Below are 20,746 nucleotides of genomic sequence, written 5' to 3' on the forward strand. Positions count from 1 at the left end.
CGTTTTTCTCAAAACTCCGCAAAAAGTCTCTCAAAACTTACAATGTCCACCGTCTCAAAAGCGGTGGAAATTGTAACTCAAAAGCTACTTGACTGCTCCACCTGAAATTGTTCATAAATTTTCTTTAGACATTTAGTGAAGTAAATCTGTCGAGATATTTTTTGTTTTAAGCTTATTTTTTGTTTAAAATAAATATTGTTCTGAAGCTATTTCCTTGTGGAATTTTTGTAATCAACCATTCTAAATGGGAAATAAGCCACAATTTAACTAAAAATAATTATTACTAAACAACATTTTTGTTTAATTTATTAATATTTTGTATTTTGACAACGACCTCCGATTTGGACGTCAAAACGTTAATAAAATCATTTTTTTAGTTAAAATGTGGCTTATTTCCCATTTAGACTTTCACCCTTTTTTACAAAAAATTTCGTTATTTTGACTTCTGGGTGATATTAAAATCTTAAAAATCGTTAAAACTAAAAAACTCGGGAGCGTTACCTCAAGAAACTCATGCTAATAAAATATTTTTGAATTTTTTGTTTCATACGATCCAATTAAAAGTTCTGATATTTACTGCAAAATCTTTTTTTTGAGTTGTCTGTAAAAATTTGCCACAGTTTTTTCAACAGGCTCTTTTTTCAATATTCTTTAAACTGTACTAAATATGTTTATTTAATTGAAAATAAAATAATTCTACCATAGTTTCAAACAAAATTCAAAAAGAGGCGCTTGAAATGTTGATTTCAAACCATACTTTCCTTACACAAAATTAGTAAAAATTTAAAAATTCGAACATGTTAAGGTAACAAGTATTGGCGGGTCCAGAGGGGGGATCATGGGGTCATGACCCCCCCCCAACGAAAATAAATATTAATTCAATAATTCTAAAAAAAATAAAAACCGACAGATAGTCGGTCCAAAAACGACTGAAAACAAAACAAACAACAAAACAAACAACAAAACAAAAAAAATAGGCCCATCCAAAAAATAAAATTGAAAACCTACTTATTCTAGGGGTGGTAAGTGACCTTGCATCAGAGAAAAGTAATTAAATCATCCTCAAGATCCATGACCCCCCCTCCAAATTATGGATCCGCCACTTTATTGCGGCCCTCGGTCATAGACAAAAAACATTTTGTGGCCCTTTCTAAAAAAAGTTTGCCCATCCCTGGTATAGACCAACAATGAAAAACAATAAAAAATAACATAGTAGGCATTGCCATGGAAGCAGAAGGAAAGAGACACGTAAATGTCAAGACAGTCAATAGAACGCCCTGGTTCACGCTGCAAGTGAAGGAACTGGCCAAACAAAAGAAGAATGCATACATTCAATATATACGAAATAAAACACAATAAAATTGGAAATACTACATAACAGAACGAAACTAGGTAAACGCAAGAATAAAAGAAATAAAAGAAAATCAAAAACAGAAAAAGTCCTGGACCAGACGATATCACCAATGAGATGCTTAAACACGGAGGGAGAAAATTGCAGAACGAATTACTAACCTTATTTAAGAATATTATAGAAGAACAAAGAACAGAGAATACCGAGCGAATGGAAAAACAGCATAGCACTACTAGGCCTGGATCCCGCGTACCAAAAAAAAGTTGATTATTAGCAATCTGAAAATTTGTTAATAGCTTAACGGTGTCTAGTCGGACAAATTTTGATGTACGGGAACACTGGAACATGGGAAGTTTTAATTGTGGAACACAATTAAACAGAAGAACAGTTTAAAAATTTGGAACGTCAGATTACGAAAACGTCCCATGTATTTTGTCGGACAAAACATCCAATTGATTTGTTACCCTTTCATTAAACTCTCCTGCAAAAATCAGACTGCTATTAGTAAACAACATGATTCCTGTCATTTGACATGTTCTTCGTGTTTCACTCATTAAAATGCCCAGTTGGTAATAAACACCAGTCTGATTTTTGCATGAGAGTTTAATGAAATGGTAACAAATTAATTGGAAGTTCTGTCCGATAAAATACATGGAACGTTTTCGTAGTCTGACGTTTCAAATTTTTAACCTGTTTCAAAATTAAAACTTCTCATGTTCCAGTGTTCCTATACATCAAAGTTTGTCCGACTAGACACCGTTAAGCTATTAACAAATTTTTAGCTTGCTATATTAATCAACATTTTTTGGTACGCGGGATCCAGGTCTATAGTCTATACCCATTTTCAAAAAGGGAGAGAAAACACATCCAAAAAACTATAGGGGAATAACACTGCTTAACACATCCAAAAAACTATAACCATACGGGCAGAACAACAAGGTTTCCGGAAAAATAGATCTAGCATTGATCCAATATTTGTTATCAGACAGATAGCGGAAGTGCCTAGTAATTCCCAAAGAACCGATAAGATGCAAATTGAAAATTAACTCCAAAACTGTGGAACAGGTGAATCTCTTCAAATATCTTGGCGCGGAAATAACAAGCTATGAAAGTCTCTCAAAAGAGGTCGGAGAACAAACAATGAAAGCAGCTAGAATCTCGGAATGCCTGAAAGAAATCGTATGGAAGAACAAATATCTAAATACTGAAAGCAAAGTCAAAATATATAAAACAACAATTATTAACACCTATTATAACATAAACGGCAGAAACAAGACCATACACAAATAGAACATTATAAATAATGAGAACAGTTTAAATGAGAACACTAAGAACTATACAAGGCAAAACTCTACGTGACAGAATAAGAAGTGAAGACATCAGACAAAACTGTAGAATATAGGACATAGTAAAGTGGTTCAGACAGAGACGAAGATATTAGAGCAAAGATATATAATAGTCGGAGAGATAGAAGCGGATTTTGTGCGTGATAAGTAATATGGAAAAACTATACGGGGATATGTTGAATTAGTTGTGTACATGACTTTCACCAACGGCCGGAAACCAGAGTTGGGGCCGAGGGTAGTTATAAGGGGGCAAAGTCGCGGATTTTATTATTTTTTTATGACGCTCATGATCGAGATAGTGCACCAAAATTTTTGAATAAGTAGGTCATGCCGTAACTAAGTAAAATCTTTAGGGGCGGAACGCTTCGTGGCCGACAAAGGGGTGGGGGTAGGGGTGAATATAAAAAATATAAGGGGTTTTTTGCGACGTTCGTGATTGAGATAGTGGACCAAAATGTGGGAATGAGTAGATCATGACATTACTAAGTAAAATCCCCAGAGCCGGAAACCAGAGTTGGGGATTAGGGTAGTTATAAGGGGTCAAAGTCGCCGTTTTTATTATTTTTTTTGTGACTTATTTTTTTTGTGAGAGAGTACACCAAAATTTGGGAATAAGCAGGTCATGACGTAACTAAGTAAAATCTCCAAGGGTGGCACGCTGCGTGGCCGACAAAGGGGTGAGGCAGGGGTGAATACAAAAAATATAAGGGGTTTTTTTGCGACGTTTGTGATTGAGAGAGTAGCCCAAAATTTGGGAATAAGTAGACCATGACATAACTAAGTAAAATCCTCAGAGCCGGAAACCAGAGTTGGGCATGAGAGTAGTTCTAAGGGGTCAAAATCGCCGTTTTTATTATTTCTTTTGTGACGCTCATGACCGAGATAGTACACCAAAATTTGGGAATAAATAGGTCATGAGGTAACTAAGTACAAACTCCAGCGGTGGAACGCTGCGTGGCCGACAAAGGGGTGGGGGTAGGTGTGAATATAAAAAATATAAAGGGTTTTTTGCGACGTTCGTGATTGAGATAGTGGACCAAAATTTGGGAATAAGTAGACCATGACTTAGCTAAATAAAATCCCCAGAGCCGGAAACCAGAGTTCGGGATGAGGGTAGTTTTAACGGGTCAAAGTCGCAGTGTGTATTATTTTTTTGTGACCCGGCACAACATTTGTCCCCCACGCAGCGTTCCGCCCCTGGAGATTTTACTTAGTAATGTCATGATCTACTTATTCCCAAATTTTGGTGCACAATCTCGATCACGAACGGCAAAAAAACCCCCATATATTTTTATAGTCACCCCTGCCTACCAGCCCTTTGTACCCCAAGCAGCGTTCCGCCCCTGAAGATTTTACTTAGTTATGTCATAACCTACTTACTCCCAAATTTTGGTGCATTATCTCCACCATGAGCGCCACAAAAAAAATAAAAACCGCGACTTTTACCCCTTATAACTACCCTCCTCCGCCACTCTGGTCTCCGCCTCTGGGAATATTACTTACTTATGTCATGGTCTACTTATTCCCAAATTTTGGTGCACTGTCTCAATCACGAATGTCGCAAAAAACCCCTTACATTTTTGTATATTCACCCCTGCCCCACCCATTTGTCGGCCACGCAGCGTTCCACTACTGGAGATTTTTTTTAGTTACGTCATGACCTACTTATTCCCAAATTTTGGCGCGCTATCTTGGTCATGAGCGTCACAAAAAAAATAATAAAAAGCGGAACTTTGACCCCTTATAAAACTACCTTCCTACCCAACTTTGGTTTCCGGCTCTGGGGATTTTAATTATTTATGTCATGGTCTACTTATACCCAAATTTTTTTGCACTACCTCAATCACGAACGTTGCAAAAAACCCCTTATATTTTCACCCCTACCCCCACCCCTTTGTCGGCCACGCAGCGTTGAGCGCCTAGAGATTTTACTTAGGTACGTCATGACCTACTTATTCCCAAATTTTGGTGCACTATCTCGATCATGAGCGTCATAAAAAAATAATAAAATCCGCGATTTTGACCCCTTATAACTACCCTCGGCCCCATCTCTGGTTTCCGGCCGTTGGTGAAAGTCATGTACACAACTAATTCAACATATCCCCGTATAGTTTTTCCATATTACTTATCACGCACAAAATCCGCTCCCAGCTCTTAGACTATAAAGATAATGGAGGACAGTAGACTCGTTAAAAGCACAAAAACGAATAAGCCAGTAGGTAAAAGACCACAGAGGGTAGACCATCAAAACGACGGCGAGAATGCTGGACCTCATCGTTCGTGGAAGACTTGATTGCAATGAACAGGCAGTAGAAGTAAAAATATTTAGTTTCTAGCTGAGCGCTTTCGGCTTACAAAGCCCATCTTCAGAGCTAGGCTACAATGGACTGTCTATTATAAGTAAGTATTGTTTTTTATTTAATCAAAGTTTTAACTCACTTCAAATGTTTAAGTACCAGTATAAAGAGAAAGATTCCATTTTTTGTACGAAAAAAAAAATGTTGAAAAAAATTCCTTATCTACTTTTAGAAATGGTCGGAGTTTGAATTTTTATATTTAAAAACATGGTGACTTTCACAAAAAAAAAAAACACACCACAAATAATTGTTTGATCAAGGTAGGATCTCCATCTTAATTGGAGGCAATTGTCAGAATGAACTGTCGGTAGCCTGAAACAGGATGTGCTTTTCCTAAATATTCTTGTTTTTACAAAAATGAGAGCTGAAATTTTTGTCATAAACAGGAAATTAGAATATTTAACTTACAGTTTTTTTTAAATGCGAAGAAGAAGACGAAACTTGATGGTAAAGTTATCAGTATGTCACTAAAGTGAATTAAATTAACTAACATACTGATAACTTTACCATCAAGGTTCTTCTCCTTCTTCTTTGCATTTAAACAGAATTTGAATTATGTTTCGGGGATAATTTGCCAATTGAATTATTTTGGACCTTCAGGCATTTTTCAACCTGTACCTATATATTTTTAAAAACAAGACTATTGTAGGTAACTAAATTTCAGACAGACTATGAAACCTTTCTGAATTTTTTAATTTCAATTTTTCTCAACTTTCATAAGTTATCCAGTTATACAGCCAAGTATCAAGCATCTCTGTCTCTAACTGCTCTCTTCCAATTATTCGTCCTCAATATCTCTTTAGTATCGGTTCTCAGTTCGTCTATCCACCTCATTCTTGGTGTTCCTACTTTGGCTCCATCCTTGTGTCGGGTACTTCAGGCACCACCGCGTAGTTATATTTGAAAATATAATTTCTGTTACATTTTCGTAAAACTTTCGCCTTTTTGTTCCATACTTTTCTCCCCGTTTGGTGCATGGACATTAATTATAATGATTTTTTCAACTGTCCCAGTAGCCTTACGAGGCAAAGCCTATTATTAGCTGCATATCATTTTTTCTTTTGAAAATATATTTATTAAAAAACCTATGCCAAATATTAAATTATACTTCAACTATTTAATAGAATAATTAATGTTTCTAATTTCTACGCCTTGTCTGCTTCTTATGTTAAAATTTCCATTTTTATCACTCCTTTTTTAATTTTTTTTCTAATCTCTCTTAAAGGTTTATTAAATATCTGCCCACTTCCTTTTTCATAATCTTCTTATCTTATTCTTCCGCTGTATGATTTTTCCTCGCACTTTTATCCATATCCTTTTTCGTTACCTGTACGTGGTTCATAGATTCGTCTACAAACACTTTTCCATCTTTATTCGTCGTCTTTTGTGTTATAAACTGTAAAAGTCAGAGATTAAGGATGTTACTAGAAAGAAGCTCCAACAAGAAAAGTTTTCAGATTTAATTAATTATTTATTATTATTTTAATAAATTTTGTATCTGGAACTTTTCTCTTTTCCTTAAGAGATGTCGCTGCAGCGTTCCAAAGTAACTATTTTTGAAATTCCACATAAATAGACATAAAGCGCTGAAAAATCTCTTTGAATTTACTAAGCTAGATTTTTCACAGTTGATTACTCTGATTGTGTAGAGAAACATACTGCGGTCGGTCAAGCGAAACGTAGAACAGGGGTTTACTGAGAGGGTATCAAAGTTGCTTTCGTACGAAGGTAATTAAATCCATTTATTAAGGCTGAAAATCAGTATACACATTCTAAATTAAATATAAATAAAAGTTATTATAGTCGGTCAGCTGTATGACGGGACAGAGTTGGTCGGTCGGCCCCAATGAATGTACAGGGTTATTCACTATATTTTGACCCCCTTGTAAACTGCTTTATTTACAGAAATAGAAGGAAATGTAAAATACAAAAGTTATTCGATTTTTTAATTATCATTTTTTGACATATATATCGTACTAGTGACGTCATCTATCTGGGCGTGATGACGTAATCGACTATTTTTTAATGAGAATAGGGGTCGTGTGCTAGCACATTTGAAAGGTTATTCAATTCTCTATACAGTCATATAAACATTAAGATAATTATTTACACAGGGTGTCCAAAATTTTTTTTTGAATTATTAATTAAACAGTTAATTTAATTAAAAAAATTTTTTTGGACACCCTGTATAATGAACCATGTTAATGTTTATATTACTAAATAGGAAATTGAATAACCTTTCAAATGAACTGGCACTCGATCCCTATTACCATTTAAAAAAAATAGTCGATTAGTCGATAAAAAAATAGTGACGCCACTAGTACGATATATATGTCAAAAAATCATAATTTAAAAATCGAATAACATTTGTATTTTACATTTTTTTCTAATTCTGTAAATAAAGCAGTTTACAAGGGGGTCAAAATATAGTGAATAACCCTGTACATTCATTGGGGCCGACCGAACGGCTCTGTCGCGTCATACAGCTGACCGACTATAATAACTTTTATTTATATTTAATTTAGAATGTGTGTACTGATTTTCAGCCTTAGTAAATGACTTTAATTACCTTCGTAGGAAAGCAACTTTGATACCCTCTCAGTAACCCCTGTTCTACGTTTCGCTTGACCGACCGCAGTATGTTTCTCTACACAATCACAGTAATCAACTGTGAAAAATCTAGCTTTAGTAAATTCAAAGAGATTTTTCAACGCTGCCTCTTGGACTAGCAGTTTAGTTTCGTTTTCCTTCAGAGATGTGCACGCAGCTCCATTGAGGACGTCGTAAGACAGAAACAGCTTTCTGGAGATTGTGTATCGCTCCTAAATCGAAAGGAAAGATAAACTGTCTTTTTCACTTTTCCATTAGTTTTTTGGTTTCACGATTAGAATAAAACGAAAGAAAACTATGTGTCTAGTTTAAGTATTCAGTTTACGTCTAACTTTTCTCATAACATACTTACACTATAATCGATACGTAGCAGCAAGAACTTCGACAATATGAAGTTCCCTTTCAAAGTTTCATCCACCTTGACCAAGGCGAACATTAACCATCATGCATTTTTTACTTGTTTAGTTCAGTGACTTTTTGAAGATGCACTGAAGTAATTTTCATTAATTTTTACTTCGGACTGTACCATCATAAATGAGATTCAGCGTAAATGCGTGATGTAGTAAAACCCAGAAAATTTTTAAAATGCAGTCTAATGAATGGTATAGACCGAAGTGAAGATAGTTAAAGCAAGAAATTACATACGCCTTATTATAGTCTAGGTCATTATTTTAACGTAGCTATTCTAGCTAGATATTTTTAGTTTTTTCTCATTCGGGATGATATTGGAGCAGACGTTTTTGCGCCGGGAATACAGGGCGATGATATTTCAATTACCATTTTATAATTTCAATTATAAATCAAGTATATATCATGTAGGTACATTTAGGGTGGCAATTAGAAATGAAATTTAAAAATTTTCACCTCTCACCCTCTAAAATTGTTCCATTTATGGAGAAACTTAAAAATATAAAGTTTTATTGAAATCTGAAAATATTTAAAGGTGGCCCCGGGTCCCTGAGACCCCATGCAATTGAAATTAGTCGTGTACTAGGAATTTCAGCCAATAATGTAAAATATATTAAATGTAATTAATCGCTTATCAGTTACAATTAAGCACAGGAATAAAGAGTATTCAAATTTTTGAAGGTGAAGTAAAATGGACTTGGACAACAATGATAATGCTAACGTTGGTAGGTGCGGTTGCGACTTTTGAAGGTGAACCCTTACCTTAAAGGGGACGAATCAAAATCATGACTTATGAACTTTCGTCTGCCCTCGATAGAACCCAGATATCGCCCAAGAAAGCCACATTCATTATTAGTGAGGAAGCATTAAGTTTTGGTCATGATGTAAGCTCGTTAGTCATCAATCGTAACTGTATTCAACGCGAGAGGGAGATAAATCGAGCCAAGATTGCAACAAAATTAAAAAAGGACTTTTTAATTCCTGGACCTGTTGTTGTTGGACCTGTCAAGACAGTTGGGGGTAATTATAGACAAAAGTGCTTTTGAACCGGCTTCCCCAGATCCTGCTATGATTTTAAAAAATCGCAAAGACATTTTGGATTTTGCCGTGGAACATTTGCAAGGAGTTCAACCAAGAGATGACTACAAAGAATTCTTTGAGTTATCAGTGATTTTTCTAGGTGGAGTTAGATATCTAAAGTTATATATGCTATAAAGATGTGGTTGTTTCGCAGTAAATTTAAGTTGACAGCTTTGGAGCTGAAAGAATTTTGTAATTTAGTGGCCTTCGCAGTCAGCGTATACCAGCGTATACTTGAAGGCCTGGATACAAGCACCATTAGCTATTGAAGCGGCAGTCAATAATTTTCAGCTTATGCTCCTGAACAGCTCCTTAACTGCCCGCACTAAAGAATTGCTACTGTAACGAGCTAAAAACTTCACAATCACTTATGGAATCTTGAATTCCAGGATACTTCCAGAATCAAAAAGAATAGTGGTTGCAGCTATGAAAAAAGAAGCTCCTGAACACCCTCCAAAAAGTGCTAACGATATCAAATCTTCTGCATTTTTGGAGAGCAGAGTTCTGGACTAGTTTTTGCTGTAAACTCCAAACAATTTTTTGCAACATGCTTTCACTGTCTGATGACTTTTCGACAAGAGTTCCCGTTCAATGGAAAGATGATGAAAGTTTCAAGGCAACCAAAAAGATGGTGAAGAATTCAGTAACGACAAATTATAGGACAGAAAGACGAGTTGCACTAACTGAAGACCTCAACAAAAAACTCACTAATAAGGAAGAACAGCTACAATAGCTCTTGCTAGTAGTTGCGGAGCATCGAAAAATGTTTCCGGGCTCTACAAAAAGCGAAATCTTGAAAACAAAACGACATAACGAGTAAGAACTATAATGAACTTTTCTTGTAAGTGTTAAAGATTTATTTATTTTTAATAGGGGGGTGAGAGGTTGAAATTTCAAAATTTTAATTTTCTCACATATTTTAAGGGCCACCCTGGTACCTGGTACATATAATCCTATATCTATATCTATATATATATCCGGGGTGTCATATCGGCTGACGCCGCATCCCCACACCTAACCGCCATCTATTTCTATCCTGGGCATCTTCCTCTTCCAAATCTCGGTGTTCCATGGCCTTCCTTATCGTGTCATTCCAGGATAGTCTTGGTCTTCCCCTTTTCTTCCTACCTGGGGGTTTCCATTTCAGGAGTTTCTTTGGCCATCGTTGGTCGTCCATTCTAAGTAAGTGACCGAACCATTTTAGGCTTCTTCTCTCGAGCCTGTCTACCGCTGTATCGTGTGCCTGCATCCTTCTTCTTATTTCTTCGTTACGTATTCTGTCCAATCGGGAGATTCCAGCGCTATATCTATATCTAAAGTATATAAAAAATTTGAAGAACAATTAGAAAACACACAGTTTGGATTTATAAGTGGAATGGAAACAAGAGGAACACAATGGAAATTTGTAATACGAACTATTACAAAAACGAAGGGAATATACATATGTATATGTAATCAAAAAGTGTTCATAGGTTATATAGATTTCTAAAAATCATTTGACAAGTTTCAACATAGTAAACTTATACGTGCATTGAAACACATACACCTATATCACCAGGATATTTTTAATCAAAAATCTACACTACGATCAAACAGCGGTCATACGGGCGGAAGAGAATGAGATAAACCAAGTAGGAATTCAAAGAGGAGTCAGACAGCTAGTTAATGCAACTTTTAAGCTTTGTTATTTTCCTGCTTCCTGTATCATTTTTTTTGTGCGAGTGAGAGAAAAAATCACGAAGTAATATAAGTATGTACTAGGATCCATTCGTTGAACAAAATTTTTTAAAGAGGTAGCTTACCATCTGGTGGTTGAACAAATGCATCGAATAAGTCCGGCCTCCAAGCCAGCATGCAAATCCGGATGAAAATGAAATGAAACTTCTTCTTCTTTTAGTGCCTATTCGTTTCGAATATTGGCGGTCATTCTGGCTATAATTATTTTAATAACTGAAACTAACTTGACCTAATTTTGCTTTTCATAGTATCTTGGTTCTTATTATTGACGTTACATATTTACTTTTTTTATTGCCAGTTAATTCTTTAAAAGATATCTATAATTAAATAAATGAGTATTTTAAGCTTGTTTGTTAATTAATCTCTTTAAATACGAAACAATTTGTGGTATTTTCCTAAATACCATAGAGAAAATGGTCGGGATTTTAAAATTAAAGCTTTCATATACATGGCGCCCGACCAAAGAAGATTTAGAGAGGCGCCCGACGTAGGGTTAAGTAGATTTAATAAGTAATCAAATATTATGATAGTAATTTACTGTATTACTCTATTATTAGTGTATTTACTGTCGTACTGTAATTGCAGTAATATAGTATTATTTTTAAATGGTATCAACATAAATATAGTCAATTTCAAATAGCTCCTGAAAATTTAATTTAGCTCATGTATTATTTGAAGACGTGTCAGTCAAAGCAGATAACCCTGTATGTGCCCGATAATGGAACATTATAACACAGCTTTGGCAAACCAGTCCGATCGTTATATACATGCAATAAATCATTAATTCCGGGGAGCATTGGAACGTCACGAGTAACATTAAGTGTTGCTCTGAAGAGGCTTACCCATTTTTTATCCAAAATCAACTTTGTATTAAATCATTACCTTTTATGTGTCTTCAGCTGCTCGTCAATGACCGTTTTATTGCAATCAAACAAATTTTAAAACCTCACTATTAGTAGTATATAGTTTACGGTTAGGTTCACAGTTGATTATGGTTTTCGAGTTCTTTTAACTTAAATTTTTCTAACTATTAAACAAGTACTATCAAGTATTAGCCAACAAATCATCATCATCATCAACCTGTGTGCATTCACTGCTGGACATAGGTCTCCCTTAGCTCCTTTCATCTGTCTCTGTCTTGTGCGGTTTGCATCCAGTTACTAATAACACGCTTCAGTTCGTCAGTCCATCTAGATCAGGTGTGGGCAAACTTCTTTTAGTAAGGGGCACAACATGTTTTTGGTCTATTACCGAGGGCCGCAATGTTCGATTTTTTAACATTTTATAATTATGTTTGCGTGGTTTAAGGGGGGGGGGGGGCGAATGGTTTGAAATCAACATTTCAAGCACTTTTTTTGAATTTTGTTTGAAACTATGGTGGAATTATTTTATGTTTAAATTAAATAGGTACTTATTCAGTACAATTCAAAGAATATTTAAAACAATTTTCAAGACTAACTATTGAAAAATAAGCCAACGCAACGGTGGCAAATTTTTACAGACACCTCAAAAAAAACATGGTGTTTGCAGTAGACATCAGAACTCGTCATTGGTTCATATGAAACAAACAATTAAAAAATATTTTATTACATTATGAGTTTCTCGATGTAGCGCTATCGAGTTTTTAGTTTTAACGATTTTTGAGCTTTATATAACAATCAGAATTCAAAATAACGAAATTGTTTGTAAAAAATGGTAAAAATTTCCATATTTATTATTGTTAAAAAAATAAGTATAAAACAAAAAATATCCCGACAGAGTTACCTCATCAAATGTCTAAAGAAAATCTATCAAACATTTCAGGTGGATCTGTCAAGTCGCTTTTGAATTACAATGTCCACCACCTTTGAACAAACAATTTCGAGAAAAACGCGTTTGAAGTTTTGACAACTTTTATTTTCAATTTCTTTTTTGTCTGTCAAATCGTACAGTGATGCACACCGGAATATATTTTTGAATCGCAGAGTAATTTACAAAAGACAAGAAAACAGCTGTTGAACGTTTCTCACTACGCTCCAGCCGCTGGAAAGCGAGTCGAAAATAGGGATATTAAACATGCTGTATTTCCGGTAATTTTACTCCGGTAAACTGAAATTTTCAGAGAGAATTTCCGAAGTTAAGTGCTTTCATTTAAAATAATAAAAAAAAATCGAAAATTTCAAAATTTTCAAACCACACCCCTCCACCCTAAATAATATTCGCTCTTATTTAAGCATGATATTTTCCTCAAATATATGTGTGGATAATTATTTATTTTTATTTTATCGATGAACCTATTTCATTTTTTGCTAATAATATGTATTGTTCTGAAGCTATTTCCTTGTGGTATCTTAGACGATTTACTATTTTATTTGGGAATATGCTCAAATTAAGTTTGCAATTAAATGACTTTTCGATTTTCCCTTCGGAAATCTCCTTCTTTTTATTGATGTTTTGTATTTTGATAACGATTTCTGAAGTGAAAATCGAAACGTCAAATAAATTTAAATTCAAACTTAAATTGTTACTTATTCCCAAATAAAATAGTAAATTCACTTTTCACATTACTATTAGTTACTTATACATTTGAAGGGAAATTCCGTGCAACGTAATTTAAGTAAATAAAAATAAACAAAGTTATAAATTTGAAAAAATCTTAAATTCCCTTCAACGTTTTTGTTTTTGACTACTTTAAAAATATCAATTCCATTGTTTGAAATTTCATGGATTTCATTGAGGGAGCCGACAAAATTATGTGCCGGAAAACCAAATACTGGCAAATACCTTTGTAATTTATTTTGAAAATTTGCGGAAAAATCACCAGATGCTTTGCATTATTTACATTTATTTATAAAACTTAAATGATAATAATTTACTTTTTTTGCGGGCCGAAAAAAATGTATAAAGGGCCGCATGCGGCCCGCGGGCCGCACTTTGCCCACCCCTGATCTAGATGGTGGATGTCTTCTGCTCCCTAGTGCTTTTCGTCATGGCCTCCACTCGGCAATACGTTTTGCCCATCGGTTGTCTGATAATATATGACGACGTATCCTGCCCAATTCCACTTCAACGGCACGATTCTTTCGACAGCGTCTGTTGTTTTTGTTCCACGACGTGTTTCTTCGTTTGGGATTCGGTCTCTCAGGGAGACACCCAACATCTGGCGCTCCATAGGCCTCTGAGTTACGCGAATCTTGTTCACTACCTTTTTGTGAATGTTAATGTTTCCGCTCTATACGCAGACACACATACTAGTACAGGAAACACACACTGGTCAAAGATTTTTCTTATGAGGAATATGTTTTTTTTCTACTTATTGGCTTTGGATTACTTGATCCATTCGGCCACGACGATAGATAATAAATTACTGTTGAGGCATATGAGTAGGTCCGATTTAAATACACAAGTAATTTAATTTACAAACGCTGCCCGGGCGATCAGCTAATCTGGGCGCTAATCCTATGCGACCTTAGAGCTCACATGTCAGGTTATCTCTGCTCAACCGAATTGCATGTCCCAATTAATTACAAGATGCAATCTGCTCAATATCCCTTCCATCAGCAACATTATTAGGATTTAGTACCAGATTAATCATTATTTGTGTCTTGTTCATGTTAATCTTTAGTCCAACCTCTAAGGAAGCTTGATGCAATTTTTTCAACATTATTATTGCATCATCCATATGATCGGCTATAAGGACGATGTCATCTGCGAATCTCAAATGTCTGCCAACGAATAGTAATGACAAATGAATCAACACAAAATATTACTCTTGTAACGATAGAACTACCACAGATAGTTGGGGAGTTAATGCAGAACAATAAAATTCCAACTAACTCTGGGAGCCTACGGTTATCGCTTCGCCTAGCTCAGTCACTCAGATGCTTTCAAACAGTTGGAATGGCCTGCCTAAGGAATCAATCTCTACAGTGAAATTCTCTTCCACCTACGATTTGAGGATGACATAGTTCTAACAACAGATAATTTAAAATATATTGGCAGTGCCGGATTAACCAATAGGCAAAGTAGGCACTTGCCTAGGAGCCTCGGCCCCAAAGGGGGCCTCGCAGGGCCCAAAACGAAAAAATAATAATTAGAATTAAATAAAAAAGAATGCGTGTACTTTGTACGCACGTAAGAAGTTATACTTCTATTATATGATTTCAACGAAATCAATATACTTTAAACAGTTTCTCTACTTTCCAAAAATTTTTATTAAAACAACACCAAAAATTAAAAAAATAAAAGAATAAAACACACACAAACACATTGAAAAATGCCACAAATTATTTCTGAACAATAATTGTTGCCAAAAATTTTAATTAAATACGTATTTTCTGAAAAAAATTATATAATAATATACTTACAATCATAAAATCTATAAAAAAATGATATAACTTGCATTGGGCTTGAACCTACTTCCCGTGTATCCCGCCGTACGAGAGTCGAAGCGATTTCAAACTGCACCACCTTCACGTATACGTCATGTGGGAAACTGAACAACTTTTTGACATTTGTTTATATGAATTTTTAATAGTCTGATTTTGTTCGAATTAAAATACAACAATAATATATAGAATAAGAAAACGATACATTAGATGAAAATTTGTAGAAAGTTTGTTCGTAATTAGATTATGTAAATTAAAGCATTGTCTACTAGGGGTATAGCATAGCAAGTACTAGGTAAGTACATTATTTTTTTTACATTTTCCAAATAGGTATGAAGATAATTTTTTATTGGAATACAACTGAAACATTTAGAATTACGTACCTGTGGCTTTTCAAAACTATTTAAAAAGTCACTATAATTATAAATTTGATTTTATTTCTGTCCTCACAACAATTAAAACTAATATATTATACAACATTTTTGTTTACCGATAACCTCCATATTGAACAATTATTGACAGATCATTTCAACACCCAATCAGAGCCCGTATAAAGACTAATACCAAACTGTCGGTGTGCGCATGCGCGCAGATCAATATAAATTCACCCTCAATCTCAATCGCGCCTAAAGAAGTATAACTTCAAAAACTATAAATGTTGAAAAATTCAAATATCGAGCAATACCATAAGAGTGATGGTGGACGTATAAAACTACATTACAATGCATACTTTTGTTCACATAGAAAGTCCATTGATAATGCCCTCTGGTAATAGGAACACTACTACAGATGGAAATAAGAAAGACGATTCGAGAGTGGAACAGAAACACGCAAGAAAAAGCAGAAGAAAGAAAAGACTCTTAAACAAGATGGAAAACAGAACCAAAACTTATTTAAATTAAGTTTCACACGGAAATCAATAGCTAGTGAAGCTGCAACCAATAAAAATGCACGTGATGAACTAGAAATAACTGAGTGAAACATAGCTTCCGTAACTGAAGAAGATAAAAAACATGTAACGACAGTTTTATTCCAGTTCAAGAAGTTAAAGAACCAGAAACTGAAACTAAGAAATTGAAGTTAAAGATAAATAATTGGGTCTTAAACTCGGAAAACTAATTAATATAAAAAATTATATTAGTCCTGTCGCCAGGGGGGGGGGGGGTACAACGGCCTCCTTAATTCAGATGGAGTTATCCAAGTTTTTTTTATTTATTTTGACCCGTAGAATACGAATTTTTTGGGTAACAGTTGATCCGGATGTCGATAAGATTGTTATAGACAAAGAACTTGAGGAATTACATAACAGTGATTTCTCGCAAAACAAAACATCTTTTTGTATTTGTGTCTATAACAATCTTATCGACATCCGGATCAACTGTTACCCAAAAAATTCGTATTCTACGAGTCAAAATATATCAAAAACTTGGGTAAGTCAATCTGAATTAAGGAGGCCGTTGTACCCCCCCTGGCGACAGGACTATATTCAATTAATATAAAATTGTATTTGTTAAGTACTCAGTACTATTATTAATTTACGGTTAAGTTATTATTTTATTTAGTTAAATAAAAATGGATTCAAAAAATATCTGGGGCACAAATCGAAAAAGAAGAAATGACATAAAAACAATCTTAGTTCTCTTAGCCAATTTCTTAAAAAAGTTAAAGTGAAGTTATTTTGTCAGATCATGGGTCCATTAAAACTGTAACCAAACTTACTTTACAGGGGACATTTCGTGGATAGCGGGACACCGACTTAGTCGGTGCCTCGCTGCCAGGAACACACATTTTTAGGACATAAGTCCAAAATCAAGTCATTAATACGGAGAAAAGCTCTTCTAGCTAGCCTTAAAATCAGGTGGTTTAACCACGTAAAGTAATACCGAGGATTACTTAGGGCATCCAAGGTATAACGTTCAGTACAAAGCCTCATTATTCGTTATGTACTTCGATGGGGAGGGGTGATGGTACAGCTTGGGGGTCAGATAGATACGGGGTCAGGTTACGCAGTGTGACTGGTTTGATCTTCGGACATGTGGGTCTCACTGTTCCATTTGAACACACATAACGTTTCCGAGGCTGGGTTTGTATGAGTATCTGTGTGTATGTGTGTGGGGTGGGGGACAGGGGGAGTTTTGCAGGCGGGCACCTTATACCCTAGCGCCGGCACTGGCTAGATCTATCTTCAACGAGATGGGAGTCTTCTTCGACAACCTCTCTCTTGGTATAAAAGTAAGAATGCTGCAATGCCACGTCTTCTGTGTCCTTTTTTATGGAGTTGAATCGTGGACCTCAAACGAAGACATATGCGCAGAAAATTGGAAGCATTGGAGATGTGGCTATATCGGAGAATACGTAAAATCCCGTGGACTGACCGGGTCGCATATTTACAGATGCTAGCGTGTGTAGACACCAGGGTGTTGAAATCAGTTAGGGTTTGGAAAAACAGTACCTTTACAGATGCTAGCGCGTGTTGACACCACGGTGTGCCACGGTGTTGAAATCAGTTAGGGTTTAGAAAAACAGTACGTTTACAGATGCTAGCGTGTGTTGACACTAGGGTGTTAAAATCAGTTAGGGTTTGGAAAAACAGTACATTTACAAATACTAACAGATTTGGACACCAGAGTGTTGAAAGCAGCTATCTTTTTTAGTGGTTATACATGCATAGATGCTAACAGCTATTGACACTGACTTTATATACCTACTGCTGTGGAAAAATATTTAAGTGATTTAGGTATTAATATATAATTAAACGTTGTTGGGATATAAACAATAATATATTAACACAAAAGAACAACATAAAAAATAATGTTGTTCTGAGGCAATTTCCTTGTGGCATTTTTATAATTAACTATTTAGATCGGAAATAAGCCACCAGTAAATTGAAAAAAATAATTTTATTAACGTTTCGATGCCCAAATCGGGTGTCGTTGTCAAAATACAAAATACTACTAAATTAAACAAAAATGTTGTTGCTTAGTAAAAAATTCTTGTAATAATTTATTTAATCTGACTGATTTATATTGGCAATTCAGACATATATTATACATTTTAAAGTATTTTTTACTAAGCAACAACATTTAACATGTTTAATTTAGTAGGATTTTGTATTTTCACAACGACACCCGATTTGGGCGTCGCAACGTTAATAAAATTAACGATTTATTTTACCTTAGTACAAATGTGCACATAAAAAAAGTTACAGCCCTTTGAAGTTACAAAATGAAAACTGATTTTTTCCAATATATCGAAAACTACTAGAGATTTTTTTATTCAAAATGGACATGTGGCATTCTTATGGCAATAGCATCTTAAGAAAAAATTGCAGTGAAATTTGGACACCCCATAAAAATTTTATGGGGGTTTTATTCCTTTAAACCCCCCCAAACTTTTGTGTACGTTCCAATTAAATTATTATTGTAGTACCATTAGTGAAACACAGTGTTTCTAAGATTTTTTGCCTCTTAGTACTTTTTCGAAAAGTCAGTTTTTATTGAGATATTTTGAATATTTGTCAAATCCACCACATATTTGTATATGGTTAAGTACGAATATAGAGACTTGGTAATAATATGAAAATTTATTTATGATTTACATTTTTAGGTATATTTTAAACCATATTAAAAAAGAAGCCACATCTTGATAAAAGGTGCCTTCTCGAAAAATACAAAGAGGCAAAACAAGTTTTAAAAACACTGTGTTTAACTAATGGTACCGCAGTAATATTTTATTGGAAAGTACACAAACATCTGGGGGGTTTAAAAAAACAAAACCCCCATAAAATTTTTATGTAAACATATAAAAAAATAAGCCTCAATTCGATAAAAACTGCCTTATCGAAAAAATACTAAGAGGCAAAAAAGTTTTAAGAATACTGAATTTAACTAATGGTACCACAATAATAACTTAATTGAGACGTACACAAAAGTTTGGGGAGGGGGTTTAAGGGAACATAACCCCCATAAAATTTTTATGGGGTGCACAAATTTCACTATAATTTTTCTTTAAGATCTTCCTGTAATAAGAATGCGACGACATGTCTATTTTCAATAAAAAATCTCCAATAGTTTTCGATATATTCGAAAAAATCTATTTTCATTTTGTAACTAAAAGGCTGTAACTTTTTTTATGTGCATATTTGTACTAACGTAAGTTAGGTTTATTCGAACTATTTTTGGTCCCGGAATGTGATTTAATTAATGACCTGTATTTTTGTTACACCCTGTATTATTGCTTATATCCCAACAACGTTTAATTATTTATTAATACCTAAATCACTTAAATATTTTCCACAGCAGTAGGTATATAAAATCAATATCAATAGCCGTTAGCATCTATGCATGTATAACCACTAAAAAAGCTAGCTGGTTTCAATACTCTGGTCTGGTGTCCAAATCTGTTAGTATTTGTAAATGCACTGTTTTTCCAAACCCTAACTGATTTCAACACCATAGTGTGAACACAAGCTAGCATCTGTAAACGTACTGTTTTTCCAAACCCTAACTGATTTCAACACCCTGGTGTCTACACACGCTAGCATCTGTAAATATGCGACCGGGTCGCAAATGAACAAATGAGGAAGTCCTCAGAAGAACGAAGAAGAACCAAGAGGTACTGACCACCAACAAATCTCGAAAGTTACAATACTTCGGACACATTATGCGAAATGAATCCAGATATCTCCTACTACAAGCCATCCTGCAAGAAAAAACACTTGGAAGGGGAGGTCCAGGAAGAAGAAAAACATCCTACTTAAAGAACCTCAAAACCTGGTTCAAAACAACATCTGAGCAGCTTTTCTGCGCTCCTGTAGATAAGATAAAGATTGTCATAATGGTCGCCAATATTCGGATAGGCGGGGATAGTCACGTCAAGAAGAAGATCTGCTTTGTTGGCACCTTCGTCTTAGTTTCCTATTTTATGAGATTATATATATTTTTTGGTTATTTTTTTTACTGTATTATTGTTGTTCTGATTCCTATCATATTAAAAAAAAGAATGTGTATGTACTTTGTATGCACGTAAGAAGTTATACTTCTATTATATGATTAAAACGAAATTAATATATGTACTTTAAACAGTTTATTTATATTTTAGTTAAATATTAAACTAATTTTAATACTTACTACTTTTCAAACTTTTTTATTAAAACAATACCAAAAATTAAAAAATAAAAGAATAAAACACACACAAACACATTGAAAAATGCACCAAAGAAATGATTTTTGAACAATAATTGTTGACAAAAATTTTAACTAAATACGCATTTTCTGAAAAAAAAAATATATAACAAATATATTCACAATCCTAAAATGTATAAAAAAAAAATAAAAAAATAAAATTGTAGTAAAGAAAAGAGAGACGTTCTCACAAACAATTTATTTTACCACTGACGACCGGTTTCGCTGTTTACAATTTATACAGCATCATCAGGTCCGGTTAAAGTAAAATCAAATGCTACAAACAAAAAAAAATCAGAGTTAGTTA

The sequence above is a fragment of the Diabrotica virgifera genome, chromosome 6 (assembly GCF_917563875.1).
Source record: "Diabrotica virgifera virgifera chromosome 6, PGI_DIABVI_V3a".
Lineage (NCBI taxonomy): Eukaryota > Metazoa > Arthropoda > Insecta > Coleoptera > Chrysomelidae > Diabrotica > Diabrotica virgifera.